The 17,698-nt window shown below is 42.8% G+C and overlaps 1 protein-coding gene across 3 annotated transcripts in view; it reads right to left on the bottom strand.

Moving 5' to 3' along the window:
* The window catches only part of LOC145343934 (dual specificity protein phosphatase 8-like), a 202,374-nt gene that overhangs the window by 177,017 nt on the left and 7,659 nt on the right, over positions 1–17,698 (bottom strand). Inside the window, exons 2-3 of one of the 3 annotated variants that reach the window (XM_080190476.1) lie at positions 9,384–9,487; positions 9,052–9,288 (exon numbers count right to left, since the gene is read on the bottom strand). The exons of 1 other annotated variant lie outside the window; for it this stretch is intronic. The gene's annotated coding sequence lies outside the window, so the exon portion shown is untranslated. The remainder of the gene's footprint in view (positions 1–9,051; positions 9,289–9,383; positions 9,488–17,698) is intronic. One more of the 3 variants, XM_080190477.1, reaches the window with a different exon arrangement.

Here is a 17,698-nt window from a genome sequence, read left to right as displayed (position 1 = left end):
TCTACCTGATACGCTGCGGGAAAGGATGTCCCAAGGCATGGTATATTGGGGAGACCATGCAGACACTACAATAATGGATAAATGAACACCGCTCAACAATCGCCAGGCAAGAGTGTTCTCTTCCTGTTGGGGAATACTTCAGTGATCACCAGCATTCGGCCTCTGATCTTCAGGTGAGTGTTCTCCAAGTGGCCTTCACGACACACAACAACAGAGTTGCCGAGCGGAGACTGATAGCCAAGTTCTGCACACATGAGGACGGCCTCAACCAGGATCTTAGGTTCTTGTCACACTATCTGTAACCCCCACGACTTGCCTGAACTTGCAAAATCTCACAAACTGTCCTGGCTGGAGACAATACACATCTCTTTAACCAGTGCTTAACTCTCTCTCTGCTCACATTGTTTGTACCTTTAAGATTTGATTACCTATGAAGACTCACATTCCAACCACTATTTCGTAAATTGAGTTTGTGTCTTTATATGCCCTGTTTGTGAACTGAAATCCCACTCACCTGATGAAGGAGCAGCCTCCAAAAGCTAGTGGCTTTTGCTATTAAATAAACCTGTTGGACTTTAACCTGGTGTTATGAGACTTCTTACTAAATAAAATGTATCACCGTGCTCTGAAATGGCAAGCTTTATATATACACCTTTTGTTTACTGATTGAATGGATAGCAACAGAAGGTTGTACAGGCTCTGTGAGACCTAACCTAGTGTAGCTCATGAAATTACTGAACTGGATACACGTTGCTAGCTATAAAAGCGCATTGTGTATTCTATCTCAAACCCCCTGGGAACACTATATCTGGGAGGTAACGTTGATGGATACTTTCTTCAAATATAAAATCCAGCCAGCTGCTGCTGGAATTTTTTAAAATATATTCAGGTGCTTTGATGATCTTTGTTTTTCTGTGAGAATTTTGAAGTGAAACAGAAGGCTGGAGGACTATATTAGAATCATAAAATTATCCGACACAAAAAGAGGCCCTTTGGCCCATCGTATCTATGACACTCATCAAGCACCTATCTATTGTAATCCCATTTTCCACCACTTGGAGGATCATTTCAAGGTCCATTGACCTTGGACAGAAATTTTCGGTCTCAGAGTCGGTGCTACTGGGAAATCCTGCCCAGAATGTTTTTCTGATGTCAGTGAAAGAGAGGATGAACCTTTCGAGTGTAATTCTCCTCCTGCAATAAGTTGCCTTCAATAGTCAGAAAGTACATGCACATGGCTGTGCAGTCACTTCTGCTCCAATTTCTTATAGAGAACAGCCAGGGTTGTCAAGCTCTGAAAATCTACTCAACAAACATCCCCAAAATAGGCTATCTGGTCACGTGTGGTCCTTATAAAGTATTTAAATTTCTACAGCACTCAATAAATAGACAAATCTCCAAGTGTTTAATAGATTGAGATACAGATGAAATCAACAGCAGAATAAAGGGCCAAGTGAAAAACTCCAAATACCTTGTGTAAACACTGACTTTAGACTGTGATCTCAACTGTGCAAAAACCACTGAAATTTATGGCATGAATGTGTCCTTCAAAATCTAACTACAAAGCTGCCTTGTTCAATTGTTGTATCTCGATGACCAGGCAAACAAGCCCCATCCTTACAATGGCCAGAGCAAGTTTGACGAGAGGCTTTCAGGATCATTCTGTTCTGAACAGTGGAGTTACACATTCTGCTCTTCTGCCAGCAGGTTTGAATTTTTGAAAGTGAGTTTATGTTTGTGGTTTTTGTGATTAATGATTAGAGTTCTCCCTTATTTCATCAACTGAACTCTGCTTTATATCTGTGCTCTTGCTGGCTCAGGCTAAGTAACTTGTATTGATAAGAAACCTTTCATCATCAAACGTCCCAAGCTGTTTCACAGGAGAACTGTCAGACAAAAAATGGACACCCAGTCACAAAGATATATTTGGAAAAGTGACCAACACTTGGGTCAGCCTGGTAGATTTAAAGAAGTGACTTAAAAGGAGGAGCAAGAGTGATATGCAGATAGGTTTCGGGTGGGAATTTCAGAGGGAAGGATTTTGCAGTCCTTCCTACTGGTGGGATCTTCCAGTCTGTCAATAGCAAGTACCCCCCCCCACCCCTCCGGACGGAGGGTGTGAGCCACACAAAACACAGTAGACATTGGTGGGACTGAAAGATCCTGCTAATGGCCAATGGTGTGCTGCCTCTCAAATTTCCTTTCCACTCTTGCTTAGATATTATTGAAGTTCAATGTTCGCCAGTTGCCAGCACGGATTTAGGAACTGAGCTTGGAAGAATGTTGAGAATACCTTCCACAGGCTGTAACTCTGTTTGCTCTGCCATAGCCCTGTCTAGATGGACCTACTATAAACAGTAACTTCCTCTTATGATTGGACAACCAATTTACAATTTATAAATCAGTGCACAGCTTCTCAGTTTCACTTATGTTTTGTGCAATACGCTGTGCTCCATGTGACAAGCACCAAGGTTCACATCCAAGATATGGGGCTGGAACGAGTCATTTTGTCCCCAAGCATCCACTTCATAGAATCACAAGATGATTACAGCACAGAAGGCAGACATTTGGCCCATACATTAACTCTCTGCAAGAGTAATTCAGCTAGTCCCATTCCCTTGTACTTTCCAGACAGCATTATATTTTAAACTAACCTATTCAATTTCCTTTGAAAGGCATGACTGAATCTGCCTCCATCATCTTCTCGCGAAATGTATTCCAGGTCCCCAACTACTTGCTGCATATAAAATATCCTCTTATCACCTTGGCTTCTTTTACCAATCATCTTAAAATCGGTATTCTCTGGTTGTTAGCTCTTTTCCACAATGGGAACAGCTTCTCTCTATCTACTCTGCTCAAACCCCTCAAGATTATCAAATCTCCTCTCAACCTTCCCTTCTCCAAGAATAACCTCAGCTTCTCCAGCCTATCCAGTTAACTCAAGTTCCTCATCCCTGGGAGCATTCTTGTTACGACTTTTGCTACATTGTCACTAAAACCTTCAACACGTTCCTTAAAGGTAGTGCCCAGATGTAGCCACAATCAGTGGGATTTTGAGGCCATTCCTGCCAATGGGATTTTTTGGTCCCACCAACAGTGATACCTCCCCATGGCTTCCCCAGAAAATCCTGCCCAATGCTTCAATTGAGACTGAGCCTGTGTTTTGTAAAGACTCATCAGAACCTCCTTGCTTTAGTGCTTTATGCCTTGATTTATAAAGCTTTGGATCCCAAATGCACTACTAACTGCTTTCTCAGCCAGCCCTGATACCTTCAACATTTGTGCATTCTAACCCGCAGGTCTCACTGTTCCTGCACGCTCTTTAGGATTGTATCCCTGCTTCTGTATCACCTCGCCTCATCCTACAAACCAAGATGTATCACTTCACATTTCTTGGCATAAATTTCATACATCACTGGATTATCCTGTCCACGAGCTTCTCTACTCCCTCTTCTTCACACTTACAATACTTCTAGGTTTTGTATCATGCGGAAATTTTGAAATTGTAGCTGCACACCCAAGTCTAGGTTATTAATGTTTATCAAGAAAGAGTGATCTGAATATACCCTTCCCTAGTCAGATATACCAACTATATTCAGCACTACTCTCTCTTTCCTGTCACTCAGCCAACTTTGTATTAGACTGCTGGTGCCCCTTCCGTTCCATCAATCTCAATTTTGCTGTTGTGTGGCATTTTATCAGACACCTTCTGGAAGTCACATGTACAGCATCACATCAACAGCATTTTCCTCATCAACCCTTGATTGTTAACTCATCAAGTAATTCATTTCTATCTGAAATGTAAAATTCCAGGAAGCTCTTTTGAAACATTCATAGGGTAGTTCATGATAAATTGTGATGGACCTCCTGACACTGACACACGAGTGCAGTACTGAGGGAGTGTTGCTGGAGGTGCTTACAGTTGAGATGTTAAACTGCAGAACACTGAAGGTCCCATGACACTACTTTGAACAAAAGCAGGGATGCTCTCCTCAGCGTCCTAGCTAATATTTATCCCTCAACAAATAATGTTAAACACATTATCAGGTCATCACGTCACTGTGCAAATGGGATGATGCACTTCCCATGGTATCACGGTGCCTACACTTAAAGGAGTGCTTCATTAGCTGTAAAGCACTTTAGGGCATCCCCAAGTCAGGAATGGTGCTGTATAAATGCATGACCTTGCTAGCGATGCCTGTCTGAAAGAATAAAGAAAAATAAACTTCATATGTGTATTGTACTTCAGTAAGGGGTCCGCACTGAAATCTTTCACCTACAGCTGCAGCTGGAAGTATTTACAACATCCTGCAGTTCATTGTCAAAAGGATCTCATGAGGCTGTCAGTTCAATCATGAAGGATCAACTGTTGCCACCAGCTGGAGGGCAAATTCTGTGGTGAGTAGCTCATCTCCTGACTCTCCAAACCTGTGCACCACCTCCAAGGCACGAGTCAGGAGTGTAATGGAATACTCTCCACTTGCCTAGATAAGTGCAGCTCCAACACCATTGATACCATCCAGTGATGCGAGTGTATCTTTAAGAGTTTTTTAAAGAAAATCATGACCTCTGCAGCTCTCAATGTTTTCCAGCTCAAAGCCTTAGCTGATGTCATTATGGCACTGGTTTGACCGGAGATATCATTTTATTGCTGCTTAAATGGGGTTTGTTTATTTTTACTGGGGTGTTTATGACTCTGCATTGTTATGGAAAAAACTGGTTGGCAGGTCAGGTGGCAGGAGTTTTTTTCATTTTCAGTTTGGATCTGCAAGTTTGAGTTTTAGCTTTTGAAGGGGCATCAAGTTGAAAAGAAGTCTCTCTCTTCCTTGTTTTTGGAAGTTCTGTTGGTTAGCTGAAAACAAGGTCTTGCCTTTCTGAAGGGAGGAATTGGTTGTTGGTCTTGCCTAGAGTCCCTGGTACTTCAGGAAGCTGTTCTGAGTCTATCCAGAGAACTGCAGACTTCATCCAAAGGTCTCAAGTCCAGTATCACATGAGCAGTAGTTTTTGCTGTGAAAAAGTGTCTTTTGTCTTTGGGATTTTTTTTTGGAAAACATTAGGTATATTTTTTAAGGTTTATACATTATAGTAGTTGTTTTGTTTCTTGTTTGTAATTGATAAGAGTTCTTACACTACATGTTAACTATATACTTAAATGAGCTTTGTTTGATAAAAGTTCCCTAGTGGGTCATTTGAATCATATGTCAAGTGAACATATTATGTTTATCCCAGCCAAATTCAAGAAGCAAAACCTAGGATCCAGGTGGGCTCTATTAAATTTTGGAGTTTCTGACCTGACCCATAACAATTCTGCTTGAAGATATTTTGCCGTTCCTTCACTATCGCTGGGTCAAAATCCTGCAATTTGCTCTCTAACAGCAGTGTGGGTGTACCTACACCTCAGGGACTGTAGCAGCTCAAGAAGGCTGCTTACTATCACCTTCTCAAGGGCAATTACAGGTGGGTAATAAGTGCTGGCCTAGACAGTGGTGCCTACATCCTGTGAAAGAATGAAGGAAAAAAGGAAGGGATGAAGAGAGAGGGAGGACATAATTTAGGAAATCCCTCTCTGTCAGGGCTGTGAAGAACACATCCAAATCCATTACTAGTAACCACAATCTCAATTCCTCATTAACCAACAGTCCCACACTCCTACCTTCTCTCTGTTACTGAGCATCACAACTGCATCAAGATTGGGTGTATGTTATAATAGTTTTATCTCAGGATGCGTGACCTTGTTACTTCAGAAAAATATTATGTGGATGGCAATGATCTTTTGTCAAAAATGCATTTATTTATATACTATTTTCAAAAGTTAAGTAAAACAAAGAATAGCTACAGCTTCTGTTCACCACCTTCCACCCACAGCTCCACCACACATCCCCCCTCCCCTCCTGGCACAATGCTATTCTTGTCCCTCGCAGGCTGCTCATGCCCAGTGTCTTACCAAGAGCTGATCCTGCCTCTATGCTATCCTTACTGTACCTAGTCTGGAGGGTGTGTGTGAAATCAAGTGATGGCATCTCTTCCTCACATCTGAAAGGGGAAAATGCACAAAGGTAAAGCTATGGAGTGGGGAGCGGGTGTCGTTAAAGATGCATGCTTAAGCCATCTGCAGCTTTTAAGTCAAAAAACTTAAAGAAGCTGAAGAGGGGAATGTGGGATACAAACACATAGAACCCTACAGTGCAGAAAGAGGCCCTTCAGCCCATTGAGTCTGCACCGAACACAATCCCACCCAGGCCCTACCCCCATATCCCTACATATTACACCCACTAATCCCTCTAACCTATGCACCCCTAGATACTAAAGGGCAATTTCTTAGCATGGCCAGTCAACCTAACTCACACATCTTTGGACTGTGGGAGGAAACCAGAGCACCTGGAGGAAACCCACGCAGACACGAGGAGAATGTGCAAACTCCACACAGACAGCGACCCGAGCCGGGAATCAAACCCAGGATCATGGGGCTGTGAAGCAGCAGTGCTAACCACTGTGCTACCGTGCCGCCCCATGGTAGGAGAATGATTCAGTATGAGGATACCATCATCTGTGACAATTGCTCCTCACAGCTTCAGCAATGGTCAATCCAATAATGACCACCAATGCCTACTTCTCGAGGGTTAAGAGACTTAGGCATACCTGTCACCCTCCATTTAGCTGCTGCCGCCTTCAGTTGTATAGTCCCTTATCCTGCAAGAGAGATAGGGAAATGTGCCAGTAAGGGTCCTGCACTCTGTCTGGTTGACGTGGCTGTCATGGTTGAATAGCTGCCAGTGTGTGGAACGTTTGAGCTTTAGGTGGGAGACTTGCTTCAGCGTGCCATGGGGGGAGGTGTGCTGGAGCATATGAATGTCAGGTATATATGTGTCTTGATTGATAGAGATTTATGTAGTTAGGAATTGAGCAGTGTGTGAGGCTACTAGTTCATTTGGCAGGATGTAGCATTTGCAGATGCATTCGCTGACCGTGATCAGTCCTGTGAGATCATTGAAATTCTTGCGGCACTACATCAAGGTCCTCAGGGTCCTGGCATTGACCTCCAAGGCCATCTGCTCCCACTGCCTTTTGAGCATGTGCTTTGAGAACTACAGGCCTCCTGTGGATACAGGATGTCTCTCCCCCTTCCTGCCTCCTCCACCCAGGTCTCCAGTGCAGCATCTGAAAACCTTGGGGCCCATTTTTTCCCCCTTTGTGCCATTCTTCAATAGCTTCTCAAGTCAGAGTGACTTTCTGCTCTCCCCACAATGCACCTAAGATATGGAGGCTAGCTTGAAGTGATGCTAAATATTTAAAGCAGTGAAGAGTTTGGGGAGGGAGACAGCAAGGCAAATGGGATTAGTTTAAGATTACTCCAGGAAAGAGTTGGCACAGATCCAATGACCCCCTTCTGTGCTCAAAAACTTCTACAGTTTTATGACCTGCTGCGTATTTCAAGCATTTTCTGCATTTCAAATTTCCTGTATTTCTCTTTTTAATCCTCAGCAGAGGATGATAGTGTTCAAACAAATAGATTAAAATAACATTTGAAGTCACATTTGCATCCATTAAATTATGGAGTAGAATCTAACAGTGCACAGTTGCTAAAACAGTCAGATTGAGACAGCACGATTCATTATGTACTGTTGTACAGTACATTGCAAAAATCCAGGTCGCATTCTGCACTTACACCTACACAGTGCAGGCAACAGTTCCCAGAGAACAGACAACAATGGAAAAATTCTCCAGTCACAGAATGGAAATCTGGCTGATATCAGTGTAACAAAAAATGACGAAATAACAGTTTCAAATTCCAAGTACTCGCTGAAATAAACAGCGTCATTGTAATACTTGCTAAGGCCATTCTTAGAGGTTTGTATTTTATTCCAGTAATCTATTTACTAGTGGGTTTCCTCCCTGTCCTGAAGACGCTGCCTATTGCTGGGTTACTGTAGGAATGGGCAATAAATGCTGGCCTCGACAGCGGTAAGCACATCCCATAAATGAATTTTAAAAATGTACGAAAGGTGGCCTCCAATACCTTCAAGCAAACATTCACACATGGAGCCTGGGTCATGAATGGCATTAGATTGTTCAACTGCAAAGGCATCACAGCCAAGTCCAACCCCACCCACATACATCTGAAAAGACCAGGCGGCTGAGTTTCCCCTCTGCCAGTAATAGCTACCAGTTTCTACTCCAACTGTGAGCAACCAACTGAGGCCAAGCTGGGGTGATGGAGGGAGGAGTGTCAGAAAGGGACTAGCAACATAGGAGCTGTTGGTCCCCATAGTTCAGTTTCATACCAGTGATAATAAACCTCAGTTCAACCATCAGCCTATTGCTTGGACTTCTGCTTTAATCAGATTCAATAGATAGGGTGGCTGTTAATTCTGAGCACATGCAACATAACATGAAACTGATGGTATGAATCAGTGGAAAAAGGGGAGAGCTTCTATTTGCAACCTTTAGAAAAATATACAGTGCTGCGGATTACAAAGACTGTTCTGTACAAGTGGGAGCCTTGCTGTCAGTCCCCATAAGAATGTTAAAAATAGAAAGCCTATGAATTCCTATGAATGCCACTAAGTGACTGAGAAAAAGATATTGGCCTTAAATCTTCTGATATGGGGAGTGGCAAATGACTCAGTGCACATCTGAGGAAGGCCCGACATGCACATACATGCGTGTAAAGTTTAAACTTCCGATTGCTGGATAAACCCTTCTCAGATTGCAGTAAGATTCCCTATGACAGTGGGATCAGATGGCCAGAACCCCGCAGACTTGGGCTGCCTGCCCCATATTTACGCTAGTTTTTTTTTAAACATGGATAAACTCTGAGCTTTTCATAGCAGGTGTAAAGCTTGCTAAGCAGTGTAGCTCTAATTAATCAAGCTGGAGTGTCAAAGTACAATGGTAACTACAACAATGTTCACCTCTGTCATGACACTGCTCAGCACATCCTAACCCCTTCCATACCAACTGTTCAGCCCCTACCCCACCCACCTGTGGACCTGTCCTGGTCCCTCCACACAGACTCAATAGTTAAGAAAGCTCACCAACCCCGCTACTTACTCAGGAGGCTAAGGAAATTCAGCACGTCCGCTACGACTCTCACGAATTTTTACAGATGCACCAAAGGATGTGTCACAAATACACCTTTCCAGATGTATTGCAGCTTGGTATGGCTCCTGCTCTGACCAAGATCACAAGAAGCTACAAAGGGTTGTGAACGTAGCCCAGTCTATCACTCCAATCCATTGACTCCATCTACAATTCCCTCTGCATCGACATATTTTCTTCCACCTTTGTCTGTTGGGAAAAATATACAGAAGTCTGAGATCATGTACCAAATGGCTCAAGAACAGCTTCTTTTCTGCTGCCATCAAACATTTGAATGAACCTACCTTATATTAAGTTGATCTTTCTCCACATCCTAGCTATGACTGTAAAACGACATTCTGGACTTCTTTCCTTCTCCCCTATGTACTCTGTGAACAATATGCTTTCTCTGTGTAGCAGACAAGGAACAAACTTTCACTGTATCCCAACGTGACAATAATAAAATAAATCATCTTAGAAATGTTGACTCGCCGTCGTTGCTCACCCTCTTGACAATGACCATCCCCCACCCCACCCCTCCCCCACCCCCACCTTGTCATTTCACCTTCCAGAATCCCTGGCTCCTGTCCGGTCAATGGGAAGATGGGGAAAGTACAAATCCCACACGGCAGCTGGCGGAATTTAAATTCAATTAATAAATCTGAAAAATTAGACTAGTCCCAGTAATGGTGACTGTGACAACCATCAGCAGTCGCCATAAAAGACCATTTGGCATATTAACATCCTTTGGGGAAGCAAATCCACCATCCTTACCCAATTCTGGCCTATACGTGACTCCACACCCACAGCAATGTGGTTGATGCTTAGCTGTCTATTCATGGGAATTAGGGATGGACAGCTGGCTTTGCTCTTGACGTCCACGTGCCATGAAATAATAAAGAAAACAAAATGTTGGAAAAGTCTGTATGGTTGGGGAATGCAGAGTGTGGGGAGGGCGGGCATTCTTGGAAGCAAGCCAACTCAATATTTTTATGGAGCTGTTGTCACTGTAGTAATTTTAGAAAAAACATGCAGCCAATTTGCACACAGCAAGGTCCCACAAGCAACAGTGACCATATAATCTGATGACATGATCGTCTTTGAGGGATAAATATGCTCATAATGGTATAGATCCATCACCGTGTGACAGACTGGCCCCGAGAGTGTACACCTATCACAGTATAATAGCTTGCTGTTTGTGTGTGGTGAGGGGGAAGAGCAGGGGGAGAACAAGCTAAAAAAAGGGTTGACAGCTGCAGCCCAATGTTATTACCAAGGGATATGAGCCAGCACAGGAGCCCTTTGAATGAATGTCATTCAGCATTCGTGAAAGGCAGCGTTAAAGGGCTGCGGTACTTAGGAAACCCAGACCACACAGGATATCCTCTTTCTTGACATATTGGCTAAATGTTTTGAAGGAGAAATGACAACTTTCTCAAAAGCCCCATTATAAAATACTGAAATGTAATTACTTGTGGGAAGTGAGATTAGTGCAGTCATCACCCACATTTACACTGCATAGGAAAATTGCTAAGTAAAATATTAAAAAGGGAAAAAAAAAGTTTAAATGGTATGCAAAGCTGTTTTCCATTTTTTAAAACACTGCAACTGAAATATGCCGAAGACTGCCAGCACACAGTAGAAGCTTTTTCAAAGACATTATCATGAGGCAGTAGTTTAAGCCCCTTAGAATGAAATCTCAGTAGCAGCTCATGCAGCACATTGATGAGAACTACAGTCTAGCTGTGTAAATCAGAAACACATATCCTAACTTCAATATTAATGGCAGCCTTGGGGGAGTGGGGGGGAAATACCACAGCTTGGGCTCCCTTGTTCTATCAAATTTAAGTTGTGACGTCCTTGATATTATCGGACTGCCACTTTGGTACATTCATTCGGCTTTGCCAAGTTGAAGCTTTGTTCGTGCCCTAACTTCTGCACTTTAAAAGGTTAAAGGGAAGAGGGTGGAACTGGGTTGTCCAAGATGGATAAATTAACCTGCCTGCCAAGGGAGGTGGAGGTTGATTAAAAATCAGAGCAGTAAAACTAGATTACAATCTGGCAAATGCAGACCCCGCCTTATTCTGGACCACACAGAGACAGATTTGTTAACTGTTGAACATGGTACTACGTGTGCAGGCAAATGCTTTTGTACCATGTCAGCGAGACAATGGCATATCAAGCTTGCAATATTTAATTACCTTGCCCACCTCGATCAGGGCTCATCCAATAGTCTACAACAAAGCTCACAGTACGCTATCTCATTCGATCCTATTCTCTCCTCACGTGCATACATACTACAATACAGCCACATTACTATAAATGTCATAATCATAGGGTTAACGTATTGGTGTAAATACCCTAAAGAAAGCCAGGAAACAGTTTGTGAATGAAGGATTACACTTGGCATCACATCTTATTATGTGACATGAAATGAAACCTGCAAAGACATGGCAAATGTATTCATTAAAAGAATTGTGCTAAACCCCATGGCTAACTGTCCAGCATGGGAGTAGGTCTGTTCACCTCACAGCCCCCTGCACACCGCCCCCCCCACCCCCCCAAACAAAGCTACAATCTAGACTGTGGATGACATAATAATGTAATCGTTTCAAGAGACACAACCTAGCAACCAAGCGTCTCAGGCTGACAAGAGCTCCAAGCAATTCAGTCAATTTTTTCATTAGGTAAATACAGGAAAGCCACAGACAAAGATTACTTCTTGCTGAAAATGACCTTGTACTACAGAACATCTCACATAGCTGATAGAGTCCTAACATTAACAACTTGTTCCCTGTTGTCAGTGCAGGGTAACCTTGTCACTTAAGTCAATATTTGTACTCGCTGAGGTAGGAGCATCAATATTGGGGCTGAAACCCTTGTTTTGCTCTTGGCACAGAGTCAGCACCAAATAAGCCAGGAATAATGAACAAAATCAGAATAAAGCTCCATATATTGTGCCCCTTACACAACAACCTCAGGTCAGGACCTACTTCAGTCCTTCCTGTAGCAGTTCCAATTCACACACCTGCCACACCCTGGGCCCCTCAGAATAAGAATCTCAGAACCTTTACAGCTTCACAGATGGCTTTGTACTGTGGAATTGTGCCAATAGAAATAGGAATAGGAAAAAAGAAATGCTGCCACAGGCCATCCCAAAATGCTTTACAGCAAATGAAGTACTTTTGAAGTGCAGCCATTATTGTAATGTAGGAAATGCAGTAGCCAATTTACACACAGCACATTCCCACTAACAAAGACATGCTAATGATCTTTCACTTCATTTTTGCATGGCATATAATTCAGCCATCTTTTCCTCCCTCCCTGACTTGGCAAAAGCTGAAATACTTAAAATTAATTTTGAAGCAGAGAGATGGAGAAAGAATCCTTACCCCCACATGTAGTCACTTACCTTTAAATGAAAATACTTCTTTAAATTTGAATTACTGGACAGATTTTACACATCTCCATTAGGCAAAAAGCTGATGCAAGGTCAAGGTTGTGTTGGGAGTTTGGATTAATTATGTAAAAGAGCTGACCTTGCAAGATTCTGCTGTTAGCTCAGTGTACCATGGGTGAGCTTGAGTCTGGTAGCTAGCCATTCTGAGTGCAGATTCTGTCCTACAAAAGTGATGCTTTTATTCCTTTGCTTTCTTTAGGTTTTTACAAGCTATGTTTTGCTGATCGGTCAAACCAGTTGCACAATCTTTTTCAATGATTCTAAGAAGTCCAGGATGAGCTATCTTGTGACACTGTCTCCCCGCAGCAAGCACTGAGCTGCAACAATTATTTACATCATCCTCCTCCAATGAGTAGGACTACCCCCTGACTTGGGCTTCCCTTATTATCCAATCAGAACCAGAGCATCACCAGCAATGGTTTCACTTTCCCTTTCAGCATCATTAAGACCACTCCGCCCTCCTCCACTACAGATCCATCCTTGGCTATCTTCACTTTCTCATGCTGCCCTTTGATGACACCAAAAGATATTGGGGTCAATTATCATGTCTGCACACATGGGGGTCAATTATCACATCTGCTGATACCAGCCAGCTCCATCTCTCATGGTTACTTCACAGACTCCCCCTCGGAGGCAAACATCCCCTTCTTGGTCATTGAATCTGAAGATGACAATTCGTCGAGCATTCTCCTTGTTGGCCTCTCATCTTCCACATCAGGTGAAGTTCATTTCATTCAAACCCTCCTGCCTTTATGCTGCCAAATCCCACTAACTCATTACCCTTATGCTTGCCGATCTACATTGAGTAGTGCTTTACTGGCCATCTACCTTTCCCTTTACCCTACCATTGGTGACCATGCCTTCAGGTTCCACACACTGGAATCTCCCTCTCTTCAGCTACCATGCCCTAAGAGGGCACTGATGACCCTGAGCATCCATATTAAGCTTGTTCTGGAGGTATGGATCATCTTTGTTGGTGATACATTCATTCAGCTTGTGAGGTTCTATAGAAAGATTACTCTTTGTTGTCTAGTACTCTCTGGAAGAATCCCATGCCAGGGCTATGTGAAACCATTGTGGAGGCAGGATGGTGGATACCTGGCCAAGTGGTGTAACAAAAGTGGATTCAAGCTACTGTTGGTTCAACACCGCTACCTGCAGAAGGCAATGGTAAACCACTGCAGTGCCCAGCCAAGCATACTCAACACCCTGGAATACTCTCCCGAAACTTTTTCTTTCCTCCCCTCCCTCCTCCTTAAAATTCCTCTTCTTCGTTAGCTCAGCGTCATTATTCTGAATCAAAGGCACTCTATACACATTGCTTAATACCAGAAACAAACAAGACTGCAAACTCACAAGTAACGAGGAATGGTGGGTTGATGGACTTGTGACTCAGTATTGGAGCATTGCAGTTCTTAAGACTGCTGACCCACTCAAAATAGCTCACTAGAAGCTGGCACTAAATTAGCAATCTCACTCAGATAGGCTACAAACATATCTGGTGCATTTCTACAACTCCATAGTTTCCTGAGATTGGGGATACAGATATAGAATTGGACTTCATGTTACATCAGAACTGCCTGTGTTTGGTACTGGTTGACAAACATGAACAAACAATTATATTTTTAAATGGACACATGAATTCACCAGAAAAGAAGGAAAGAAGTGTATATGTCTTTAGAAACACAGTGGTCTCTATTGAGCTCCTTTCAAACATTGAATTGGCAGAAATAAAAATTGTATTAATATTCGATTAATCTTTTAAATGGAGTTCTGCTATTGTAAGGAAATTTTCTATAATTCCACTAAAAATGCACTGGTACTTCTTGCATATTTTATAAATAATAAAATGGAAGATAATTATTATTTATGCAAGTATAAATAATGTCTGCAGACAGAAGCTGATGTACTGTACTTTGTCTGGTGCATTACATCATCACTTTAATATGTATGCACGGCAATTTTATATGTAGTACATTTTAAAAGTACATAACAAATCTCATAAGATATTCAGGATAAACAAGATGGATCACTTCAAAACAATAAGTTTTATAGTCCTCCGTGGCAGGTTTGCAGGCGGCGAGGCTGTAAAATTTCTCAGGTGACTATCCTGCTCCAACCTTGTCTGCAGTTGTGTGGCCTAGGGCCTCTTGCCCCAAATCAGGCCATTAGGACTGCTTCCCACCAGGCTTCAATTTTGAAGCTGAGAGGTTCCTCTGTCCACCAATGTCTGCCACCTACTGGTACTTCCTTGTCCCCAGTGCATCTCCATCAACATCCCTGCCCCTACTCCCCAGGGTCCTGACTTGTCTTGCTGTCTTGTGACCCCCCCCCCCCCCCACCCCGCCATTGGCTTCGTTGGGAACCCAGACTTGCCGGGTGATCCATTTGGGACGGTAAGGGACAGACGTCCACTACAAGCCAAATAACACTGGAATGTTGAATGGCTGTGGGGCTGCTGTGATGGGTGGGGATATGATGCGTTCCCTGCTGAAATTCTGGGTGCTGGGACTGGAAACATCATCATCAGAAAAACCCTGCCCATTTGCACAAACTTTAATGCCTCTGAACCACTATTGTTTAAATCTTCGGAATCCTGATGGTTCCCCTTCAAAACAAGGTCATCTTTAAAAAGAATTTGGGAAGGGAACACAGGCTTTAACAAGCAGATAAATAAATGCTTTGCATTCACACCTAGATTTAGTGGAACAGGATATTTGCATCCAATGCAGCAATGCGAAATATCTACAAGATGCACTGCAGCAAGTCACCAAAGCTTCTTAGAGAGCACATTCCAAACTCCCAGCCTGTCCCACCCAGAAGAACAAGGGCAGCAGATGCATGGGAACACAACCACCTTCATGTTTCTGTCCAAGTTATTTACCATCCTGACTTGGAACTACATTGCCATTCCTTCACCGTCACTGGGTCAAAATCATGGAACTCCTCCCTGACAATATCTGTGGGTTTATCTATACCACATGGACTCAAGAAGGCAGCTCCCTACCACCTTTTCAACACAATTAGGGATGAGTAATAAATGTGGGCCAGCAACTCCCATATCTCATAAAATAATTTTTAAAAATTAAATTGTGGTTTGCTAGTACCTCAGCTCCAATTTTTCCACTTTTACTCTATATTCCTTGATAACCTTTCTTTTACTCTCTTCTCACATCTATTGATATGAGGTAGACAAAGCACATGCTTACATCTGCTTTGAGCTAGTTTTTTCCTGAAACAGGTTACTAGCCAGTCACTAGAAGTTACAGCTTGAGGGGCATCTCTTTGTATCAAGCATGGATAACCAGAAGACTCTCCCATATTTTCATCTGCAGTCGGCATATTGGAAGGATTTACCAGTTTGGTCACATTATGAAGGGACCTTCTTGGCCATCAGGTCCCGGAGGATGACTCCACCACTGAGCCACACAATATCCTTTTGATAACTTTAATGAAAAAGTCTATTTCAGTCTTAGATACTCCAACTGTCTTCACAACCATACTTTTAGAGAAATACACTTGCAGGATCAACTGTCCTCTATAAGAATGCTTCTGGATTTTGCTCCTGAAGGTGTTGGCCAAATAGTTTTAAGATTATACCTCCTCAATCTTGCGAGACATGTTGAGACATTGAGTATAAGAGTCAGGATGTCAAGTTGCAACTTTATTAAACTTTGGCGAGGCCACACTTAAGAGTATTGTGTTCAGTTCTGGTTTCCACATTACAGGAAGAATGTGGAAGCTCTGGAGAGGGTGCAGAAGAGATTTACCAGGATACTGACTGGATTAGAGGATATGAGCTATAAAGAGAGGCTGGACGAACCAGAGTGATGCAGGCTGAGGGGAGACCTAATAGAAGTCTATAAAATTATCAGAGGTATAGATAGGGTTGACAGTCAGAATTCCTTTCCCAGAGTTGAAATGCCTAATGCTAGGGGTCATGCACTTAAGGTGAGAGGAAGAAAGTTCAAAAGGAGATGTGAGGGGCAAGTTTTTTATTACAGGAGAATGGTAGGTGTCTGATACAGCTGCCGGGGTGGTGGTGGAAGCAGATAGTTAGGGGTGTTTACATCAGTATGCAAGCAATAGAGGGATATGGAACAAGGGCAGGCAGAAGGGACTTGTTTAATTTGGCATCATGTTCGGCACAACATTGTGGACCAAGGAGCCCATTCCTGTGCTGTACTGTTCTATGATCTTGGTTCTCCATGCGTTTTTCCACATCACCTTACTGAATCACTTCCTCTTAAATAATTTTGACCAGGTAATTCTTGACTACAGGTTTGGGATAAATTGAACTGCTCACTGAATGCTAATACTAAAATGATGGTAATACATGAACAGACCTTTGAACAAGCTAAATCACATAGTCAAGCAAATAACAGATGAAATTTCCAAGCAGTAGAGATAGGAATGTTTAAGTTAATCTGCATGTATAGAGAGACTTTTACAACCTTAGGTTGCTACAAAGGCTCTTTGCAGAGAATTAAATACTTTTGAAGTGTCACTCTTTAAATGCAGGGAAGGGCATGAACAAGGTATTCACTCCTGTTTGTTATTGAGTGACCCACTTCGGGCTTGTGCATGGGTGGGTGCTGAACAGGAACAGGGTTGGCTTGGCTGTGATGTTGCACTCCCTCTTCCCATTCCATCAGAGAGTAAATATTTTGCAAGTACACACTGTCAAGATCCACACATATACAAGATCCTGGAAGGCAAGCACATCTTTGAAATAAATCAACACTTTCTGGGAAGAAGGAGAAAGAGAACTCAATGTAGGTGTTCTGTCAAAGGCTAAGAATCCTGCAGTAAGTAACTTACCTCCAGACTCCCCAGAGCCTGCCCACTATCTATAAAGCACAACTCAGGACTGTAATACTCAGGACTACTCTGAGTGCATTGCCAACACTGCTGAAGAAGCTCAACATCATCCAGGATAAAGTAGCCTGCTTTTTGCTACCCCTTTCCCAAACATTCAATCCCTCCACCACCAATGAACAGTGGCAGCCACGTGTACCATCTACAAGATGCACAGTAGGAACTTGCCAAGGGCCCTTAGCAGCACCTTCCAAACACACACCCACCACCATCTAGAAAGACAAGAACACCAGACACATGGGAACACCGCCACTTGGAATTTCTCCTTTTTGATTTGATTTA

This window comes from Carcharhinus amblyrhynchos, chromosome 6, assembly GCF_965287045.1.
Source record: "Carcharhinus amblyrhynchos chromosome 6, sCarAmb.v2.hapA, whole genome shotgun sequence".
In the NCBI taxonomy this organism is placed as follows: domain Eukaryota; kingdom Metazoa; phylum Chordata; class Chondrichthyes; order Carcharhiniformes; family Carcharhinidae; genus Carcharhinus; species Carcharhinus amblyrhynchos.
This window is presented reverse-complemented; position numbering and strand designations above follow the sequence as displayed.